General features: G+C 35.6%; 1 long non-coding RNA gene across 1 annotated transcript in view; it reads right to left on the bottom strand.

Annotated features, from left to right (window-relative positions):
- Positions 1-439: 439 nt before the first annotated feature.
- LOC143631495 (uncharacterized) overlaps positions 440-9,796 on the bottom strand; it is a 36,421-nt gene continuing 27,064 nt past the window's right edge. Inside the window, exons 2-3 of the long non-coding RNA XR_013153367.1 lie at positions 1,592-1,650; positions 440-646 (exon numbers count right to left, since the gene is read on the bottom strand). This is a non-coding gene — a long non-coding RNA (uncharacterized LOC143631495). The remainder of the gene's footprint in view (positions 647-1,591; positions 1,651-9,796) is intronic.

Raw genomic sequence — 9,796 nt, 5'->3', positions numbered from 1 at the left:
TATGAGACCCATCATGGCAGCAAGATCATCGAAGACGTACGGTATCGACGTATGAAATGGTGACGGTTTAAGAGCCACCACCGGTGACGGAGCTGTTGAAGAAACGACTTCCATCAACCTTTTGTTACTGTGGCTATAGGTTTAAGACTTGGTTAATCTCATCTGTTTTGGGGACAAGGATGTTATACACATCAAAAAACAAAAGAAGAAAAAAAAACAGGTCTAAAATTATTAATATTTGAACTTGGGGACTAAAGTTGTAATTTGATAAAACTACAAGAACCATTGATTTAATTAACTTTTTAAAAAGTTCATAATTTTGTTCAAAAATAACATGTTGAGGGATTTTAATGTGCAAAAAAGTGTTGAGGGATTTTTATAAGCTAAATTGAAAAGCACATTGGTTTTTTTATGGCATTTTCCCATATAAAAAAGGCCAAAAGGAAGATAAAATGGATGATATGTTCAAATAACACCTTCATACATGTTGCTTGGTTATGTAAACCTTCAAATCATTCTTCAATTTTTTAGACATTCTAACATCAGCCAAACACTTAATCCTAGTGCTTCCCAAGAATAAAGAACTGAACTTGGATCAGTGTAAAAAAGATGTCAGACCGCTAAGCGAGCACGTTGAAAGAAGAATCTGCAACCAAGCAAATTTAATTTTTACTGAATGTAGTGAGTGTAATATTCTAAAACCACTATGGCGAAAGTTCAAATGGTTTAGTTGTTATCTTCTAGGTATAGCGCTTTAAGAAAAGGAACGATTCAACCAAAATTAGTAAGAAAATAATTATAGACAAAACCCTTTTATGCAACTTTATTAGAAATTTATAATGCAATAAATATGAAAGCTGGATTAAAAAAAAACTACATTTTCTCGTTGCCCATTGCAATAGTAGGCCGATGTTAAGATATCATAGCAGCTCCTGATATATCGCATATACTTCCAAATTAATCAAATGGGGCAACTGACTTTACACTTACACCAAAAATTTGTAACCGTTACTATATCACAATCAAAGTCCAAGTCCACATACCAAAACTGGTTACAAACAAACCAAAAAGAATCTTGAAACCAAACTGGTTACAAACAACCCAAAAAGAATTTTGAAACCCAATTCAATTTGAAAGACACAAATTAATTGAGTTGAAAAATGTGTAACACTTATTCTTCCAAGTTCCATTGCAGTAAATTATAAACAAAATTTGATTTCCATGTTATGTTGTAATAATGATTATTAATTTCCCTTTCAAATTGTGTATGGTGTCGTTTTTCATATCTGCGTAACCCGCCTACAAACCCAAACAGCCAATGTATAAAAGGGTCGTTTTTATTTTAAAAATGGTAAGAATTCAGCCCGGTTGCGGGTTTGTTCTTACTGTGTGGGGACGGATGAGAACCAATGCGCCCCTAATTGTGGGCAGACCCACAACAATTTAATTCTTTAGCCATAAAATACTAAACGGGCCAAATAAAATACATTAACTGTTTAGTAAATGTAAAACTGAAGTGTTGTGGGCTGAACTGGGCCACAACGTTTTATTTCCTTATAAAACGTACAGTTGTGGGCATACCACATCATACCTTCACAAACCTGCTATTCAGTAATTTGCTTATTTGGGCTCATGAATCCACTGTCGGCACTACACAAATATGCTATTCTTCAGTAAAAGTGAAATATAAATGGGAGTTTCGAAAGTGTGGTTTAAACTAATTATTCTAAATAATCAATGTTTAGTATCTTTAAAAACATGATCCAAACACCCACAAAGGAAAAAATGAAGAGACCTACCTGATAATAGATTGGTTTCCACCATATGTAGACACTTCACACAATACTACACATATGAAAACACAAAATAGAGCTTTGAAATAGACAAATAATGGGCAAGCGGCTGAGTATAGATGTAAAGACTACCTTTTGATGAACGGAAAAGTTTAAAAAATAGAAAAATACAACAACAATTGAACAACCACAGAGAAGTGATTTGAACTTACCATACCGCCACCGGAATGACGATGAACAAAAATTAGATGCAGGCAACATCATCATCTTCTATGCAATGAACCTCTCTAGTCCATGTAATAACAAATCATTCATCAATTACAACAAAGTTATCAGAATTAAGGTGTTGTGACTGACAAAGAGGAAACCTACAATAAAATGCCATCTGGTGCCACGATGACGATGTCGTTGTCGTCTACATCCAGCGAGAAGGTTGGGAGTGATAGATTGAATGAAATTGCTACAGCCGTTTCAGGCGACCGACTTGTCTTTCGATTCAAGTGGGAACTGGGAAGAAGGAGAAGATGAGAAAGGGGGCAAATTTTCAGACTGTGCTGTTGAGAGTGAGCTGAGTTGAATCGGAAAGAAAGAAATGTGTGGCTGATACCGAGTGATTTCATGAATAGTGATTTAGTGAGTGTATGGAAATGTTAGTTTTTAATATATATATATATATATAATATTGTTTGGCTAACATGGCAGAGTATCTCAAACTGGAATTCATGATGGTAACGATAATACAAAATGTGACATCAAAATCATAATTAGTAATATAATGCTTAATTCTGAAAATTGTTTGTTCGATTGCAGGAAACTGAATTTCCTAATATAAGAATATTTGATGGAGTAGGTTCATATCTTTTAACTCTGCGGCATGCTTTCTAAGTTTTTACTTGCATGTCTCGCAGCCAAGGTGTGATAAGAGTTTAGGTTATTGTATAATGATATTTGTTTTGTATTTTTGTTTTAGTGGCCGTAAATGACCAATTCAATTGACTCATTATGTGCCGTTATTTTTGTTTCTTGATCATTATTTTGAATTTGATGCTGTTTGAATGTCAGATGGATAAAGCAAATTGTCAAGGAAAACTAAAATTATAATCAATTTTAGGAAAAATAGAATCTGTATATGGAGATGTGACTTAACATTATACTTAAGTTTTTTCTTTCATCCCCCTCCCTCACCCTTTTGTAACTGTCAAGAGTTTCTAATATTGCGGCACTTGAACATATGGACTTTACATGATCCTAGACAAAATTATTCAAAAACCCTATTGTTTCTGTCTAACTCGTTAATCCTATTCTGCGATTGTTTTGTTTGTCTTAAACTCTTAATCCAATCTGAACATTAAATCCATTAATTTTTTTTTCTTAATATTCTTTTAAAAATCAGTTTGTGTATTAGATTCTCACGTCCCCCGTCACAACGCAAGGGTTTACCATGTCGTTTTGGTCATACCATCTATGTATCGAGCTATACCTACTGTGTTACCTGCAACGTGTGCGGACAAACATTTAACAAACTATACATAAAAACATATACGTAATGTAAAAATTAACGCTAATGTGTGGGAAAATATGTAAAAAAAAAACTAAAAGAAGTTAAAAAGATAATAGATAAAAGCTAAAAATTTGCATGCAACATCGGGACGCTTGTAGTGGTGGTAAGGTTATGAAACATAGATAAGCACAAAAGATTAGTGCAGGTCCAATCATTTAGGAGGCTAAAGCTAAATAAAAATTTGGAGGCCTTTTGCATTGTCTTTATTCAATTCACGATTTTGAAATTATTTAATTATTTGGCCCATTAATAATACTTGATCCATTAACTCTAAAAGAAAATCCAAACATATATTTTTTTTACCCAACCACAGCTAGAGGTGCAAAAAAAACCCGAACCTGAAACCGGGCTTGAAAAAAAAAGCCAGAACCGATTTTTTTTATTCACGGGTTTTTAATACCCGAACCCGTACTCGACCCTCCCCGTAGGGTACATAATGGGTATGCATTTCAATACCAAAACCCTCACCCGAACCGGACCCGATTTGTACCCGGTAGTACCCGAAATCTAGAAATGGTTCCATACCTGGAACCGGGTTTTTCCAATTCCCGAAAACGGGGTTTTAAAGTACCCGATCTACACCCAAAATTACCTAAAAAAATACCTGAAATTCACCCAAAAATATCCCTAAAAGTGCAACCTCTTAAAAAAATCTAATCTATACCCTAAAAATACCCGGAAAAACCCGAAAAACCCAAAAATAGGGTTTTTTTAATACCCGGGAATAGGTTATTTAAATACCCGGTTCTATACCCGACTTGAACCCGATACATAGGGTATGGTTTTTAGAGGCAATACCCAGACCCGAACCAGAACCTGACCCAGATATTTCCAATACACGATTTTCCAATGTCCGGTAATACCAGAACCCGATTCCATAACCGAAACCGGGTATTTGAAAAACCCATTTGTGCACCTCTAACTACAACATATGAGTAAATTACGGATAAAAAGTTAGTGTAAGTTTCAACTATCGATGTATTTATTTTAGATTTATTTTTGTTTTGAGTGACTGAAAAGTTAGCAGATTGGCCAACGACTGATGAACAAGACGTCAGAATATTCATGGTATAAACAAGAATTAGAAGAAAGCCCGTCACATAGTACAAAAGTACATCAGTTTTGGAAGGTTTAAGGATGCCACATTCATAAATGGACAATTTCATATATACCTCTCAAAATCACTGGACATCGTATTTGACCAATCAAAACAATAATATCAAATATACCTATTAAAAATAATTAGAATTACATACTTACCCATTTCAACAAATATAGTTTATTATATGACCGTTATGACCTTGCCTTTTTTTGTCTTTTACGGTATAAACTCTCTTGTCCTATAGTAATCTTTGGGTATTTTTGATACAATTATTTTTTAATTGGTAATTATGATAGTGTATCAAGTCTTTACTAGGATGTATGTAATTGTCCCTAAGTAAAGCAACTAAGTTATATAAATGTTTACTTCAAGTACTTAAGCTTTATTGATGCAAGTTATAATAACCATTATACCCCTCTTAATGTTAATTTGATTGCTAGAGTTATGAAATAATTATTTGTTATTAAAATTTAATTCCAGTTTGATGTGATGATTATTTTGTATTAACAACTACAACCAGCTATAAGGTGCTTAAAACATGTCTAATTTTGACATATTGCATTCTTCTCTCCAATCACAGCATCCACTCTGATCGCATAATCCATTCCTCCTGAATGGCATGGCCCCCACAATTTTGTTGTTATAAACGCACGTTTGAATTCAGTTCGTAGTTGCTACATCTTTCATCTTGCTTCAACTTACAATATGTTCTTCACTACAGAATAACTTCGTTTTTATCTCGTTTTATATGATTGCTATGGGTAATATTATAACCAAAGTTCCATGCATAAAAAATAATTAGCCAACATTCCTTTTCAAAATCATTCTCCGGATGAACTCAATATTATACTTAAAAATGACCTATATTTTGTGCAGATAGTTAATTTGCTAACTTTGACGGGAGCTTGTGCGGTTTCTCTTAGGCCCTCAATTGCACATATATGAGGATTAATTTACAAATAAGAGGTTTGGTATTAAAATGCTACATGTAATGGTATGTATGATGGTATTTTTTAAACCCTCAAGTTCAATTTAAAAATCACTTATATATCGTTGTACAGTCTTAAAATTGATACATGCAATGGCAAATATGATGGTATTTGAGACTTCAATTTTGATATATACCTCTACTTTTCGTTTGTATTTGTTCACATTCATTTAACTTCCATTCAGCTCATTTATGTGCCTGGACCACTTTTTTAGGCTACAAAGATGACTTACAACACTTTAGATACCCGATGTATGCAAACAAAAGTCCCGTCACAATGCACAACTAATGTAAACCTCAAACCAGCCGAAGCCCCTCCCCCCCCCCCCCCATTTGCTTTAATTTGGGTGGTTCAGTCAATTTTTTTATAAACACTTCTACTAAAATAATTGTCTTATATTTCTGAATTTGTAAACGATTAATGTTGTTAATTAGGATCACTTTAATCGCCGATCACTAACAGCACCGGCGTGAAACGTGGGCTCCTTTGTTAGAAGAACCAAAACGTTGCGGCGAGGATGCAATGTGGTCGTTAGCTTGGTTCATTATCGGATCGGTTCCTAATCGTATCCAAATTGTGAATTCGGTTTAGTTCGGTTAATGGTTTGACAAACCTTTGTGCCAATTTAATCAAATAACTGGTCATAAATTAATAATACAGTGGCCTTTCAAATGACTACACAGTTTTGCATATTAAATGTGTCGCATAATTCATTACATGACACATTTATTCAAGACAAACAACAACATGGACACAAATACCCTTCAACACAAAAACAGAATACGTAAGAACGACTTCCATGTGGTCCGACGGAACTCTATGTCAATTGTACTTCGTAGTTTCGGAGCCATGGTCAATGTTTACGAACGTTGTTATTAAATTTAACACGATAACGGAACATGTTAAAGAGATAACCTCCTTGTTGTTCCATCAAAATCAATTCTTAGGGCCCATTTGGGAAATATTGACAACTCCCTGCACATGCTCCTAACTCATGGTAGCCGCAACATATCATACAACTTATGGTCCCTGCTCCGAGATAAATGGATCCGCATGTTCACAACCCCCGCATTCCTATCAATATCCTTGCACTCGTGGATCCTTATTATCCATTACGCTACAATTTGAAAACTGTTTGCTATGGCTGGCACAACAAAACTATATGAGATTGCGGGCGTCACCAAACCGTTTGGACGTTCCTATCACATGAATTATTTACCAACAGAAGGGATTTAAAAGTTCCCGTTTAGTGTTTAAGATTACTTGTTTATTTACAAAAACCACCATTCATTTAACATTTAAGTTTAACAAAAAGATCCGAGCCATCGGATATCTTGAGCACTTCGTCATCCCAAGTCCTAATCTTGATTACCTGCAAAATGTTTACAAAGCAACACATGCTGGTGAATATGCTGACGCTAAAATATTTTCTTTTACTTGATTACCCCTCGTGGCATAATTATGTCCGGCCCAATGTGGTTTAGGAATAACCAAGCTTTAAACCAAATACATATATAAACTCAAGTCTCTACACTAAATACCCCAGCAAACACCGCAGCGTTCGACTTAGTTAAGTACATGTTCGTATACACATGGTCATGCTCCCCGCAGGAAAGCGTAATATGACCAGGTGTGGTGCGATGTGCCCACCGCGTTTACCACATATGTAAGGATCCAGACAAACGTACATGACAGCCTGAGGGCTAGCACTTTTACTTTTGTTTATAAATGTTTTAGAGAAACGTAGTCTCATGTAAACCTTTTCATTTAACATATTTGACTTGGTTTAAACAAGTTTGTAAAGTTTGGGGCGTATTAAACCTTTTCGATTTGGATCAGCTTCAAACAGTGTCCGATGCTCTTTCCCATTGCTACCTCGCACCAATAGTACGAGTATAACATTTTTCTTAGTCGGATATACAATCCGTCTTAAGACCTTTAGTATTTTTATAATCTTTACCTAGACTTTAAAACCTTAGTTAAAAAGTATTCTTTCTTTCTTTTATAAATTAAAAGTCTTTCTTTTAACTTATGTTTATAAGACAAACCTTTAGTTAAATCTTATTTTCTTTAAACCCTACGTTTCTTAATCTCTAAGAAACGTATTCTTTTCTTTTCTTTACTATATAAGAATAATCATATTAAACTTGAATATACTTATAACAAAGAATAATAACCACATTGTATCATATTCATATTTCTTTTCTTTTATTTGTTATTTTTCTTTTTATTTATCGAGGTATCGAGTATTTCCTCGACTTAGGGTTTTAAGCCTTTTCAATATTTTATTATTATTTTATTCGGCATTATGCCTACATTCGTTGGCATATAATAACTCTAGACAATCAAGAAGTACTTCGACGTCTTTTACCCTTTTCAATGCTTTCTTGATCAACACTCCACCTTGGCACGCAAAACGAGGCACACCAATACTTCTCCACACGTCGGCATGCTTTAAGAGTCGGGTCATCGGAACGTCAGGATGGCAACACCTTCTTTGTTGGAACGTCGTCGGTATGTGGCACGAGTATCGAGGAAACGGGCACGAAGGAACATGGGCACGCTTTACTAGGTGATCTAGGGCAAGCTTCCCAAGGGTTTTAGAGAGATGTTAGAGTGTGAAAGGTATGCAAATTTGGTGTGAGAAATGGTTGAACCCGTAGCTTACTATTTATAGGCAAAACAGGGTGGGCGTCGCGATACGCGATGGCCCTTTGGCCCTGGCGTCGCGTATCGCGACGTAGCTGTGCACAGTCATCACTAGACCTGCCACGTGGCGGACACGGTGCTATGTGGTGACATGTGGCGTGACCATGTGCCATCAGCTAACACGTGGAAACACGTGTCTTGGCTGTCAGACCACGTCATCGTGATACGCGATGACGTTGGTTTATCAGTGATCGCGTGTCGTTATGGACCATTTTTCTTGGGTTCATAACCATCCCCTTCGCGATACGCGATGGGCTTGTCCTTTGTCCCGTCGCGTATCGCTATGGGACAAGAAGACATATTTTCATTTTCGGCTCTTTAACTTTGGAAACATTGGTATTTTAAACCCGAAACTTTCACGATGTTACAAAATATTCACCGGTTAACACACATTCAATCATGTATGTTGATTAAGAATCACAAAACCCATAAACCTACTTTATTAACAAATATTTCACAAAACATTGTGACCATTTTTTGACTTTTTGTTGACCTACAATTGACCACGGGGCGTGTTTTTCAAAAACACAACCCGTGTTTTTAATCCTATTTTTGCAAATGTTGATATTCGAACTTGCAATTCAACCCGGTTCTTAAGAAATATCATCTGGGTTTGATTTTTATGGTATGGTTCGTCCAAGACCCGAACCTGAGTGATTTTTCTTTACAAACTCCTTCAAACCTATGTTCTAATCAGGTCAAATCTATTTAACAAATCAAAACCCTAGATTTTAATAATTACTAATCCTATCATCCGGGTTTTGACCCAATTTAACAACAAATTGGTATGAAATTCGGATTTTGGGGGTCCGATTTAGACCTAGAATGATGAATTAGAACTATATAATCATCAAATTAACATACCTTTTGTTTGAAATTGAAGGTTTGAAGCAAAGATTGGAATAATTGGTGTTGGTTCGCAGGTTTTCGGATGAGGCGGAATGTGCTTTAGGGTTCAGTTATGAGGAAGTTGGTGTTTTTATTTAAAATCCCGTAACTGCACTGTAGGTTGGGGCATGACCCCGTGCTTGGTGAAGCACGGCCCCATGCTGCAAGTGACAGTCAGGTTCTTATGTTTAGTTGTTTATTTAATGAGATGGCTTGTTTTTAATTGATTTTTTTTCTTTGAAGATTAAGGTTAAAAACATTAAATCCTAAGAAATTTCATTAACTTCCATACATTACACCGAAAATAAAACAACATGAACCGAGAAACATAAACTAGCTTAAACGCGAATACGTCCTAAGAAAACAAGACAAGGCTTATCCTAATCGAAACTATTAACAACCACCACTCCTGAACAAGTCTTGAATATGTGGTGGGGATCTTTTAGCTTCCAAGAGCTCGGAAAGCTCTTTGTCGTGCTTTCCGATTTCTCGGTTAAGGAAGTTAAGCTTGTAATCCACATATTTGTTGTGACTTTCAACAATGTGGAAATTGTCGAACCTCAGTAGTTCGACCTTCTTTGTCAACTCGATCAAGAGAGCCTCCGCTTGAATGTTGCTATCGACTTGGTCTATCACTATGCCTAAAAGCCTTATGATCTCTTCTTCAAGGTGCGAAGAAGATTCACCATTTTTGAATTTCCTCATTGGTTTCCATTCCATTCTTTTGTTATCCATTTCAGGAATTTTTAGTTTG

Source organism: Bidens hawaiensis, unplaced genomic scaffold (assembly GCF_021521415.1).
Source record: "Bidens hawaiensis isolate Kalapana, Puna unplaced genomic scaffold, B.hawaiensis_p1.1 tig00006085_1, whole genome shotgun sequence".
Classification (NCBI taxonomy): Eukaryota; Viridiplantae; Streptophyta; class Magnoliopsida; order Asterales; family Asteraceae; genus Bidens; species Bidens hawaiensis.
The sequence above is the reverse complement of the archived record's forward strand: the minus strand, read 5'-3'. Positions and strand labels throughout refer to the sequence as shown.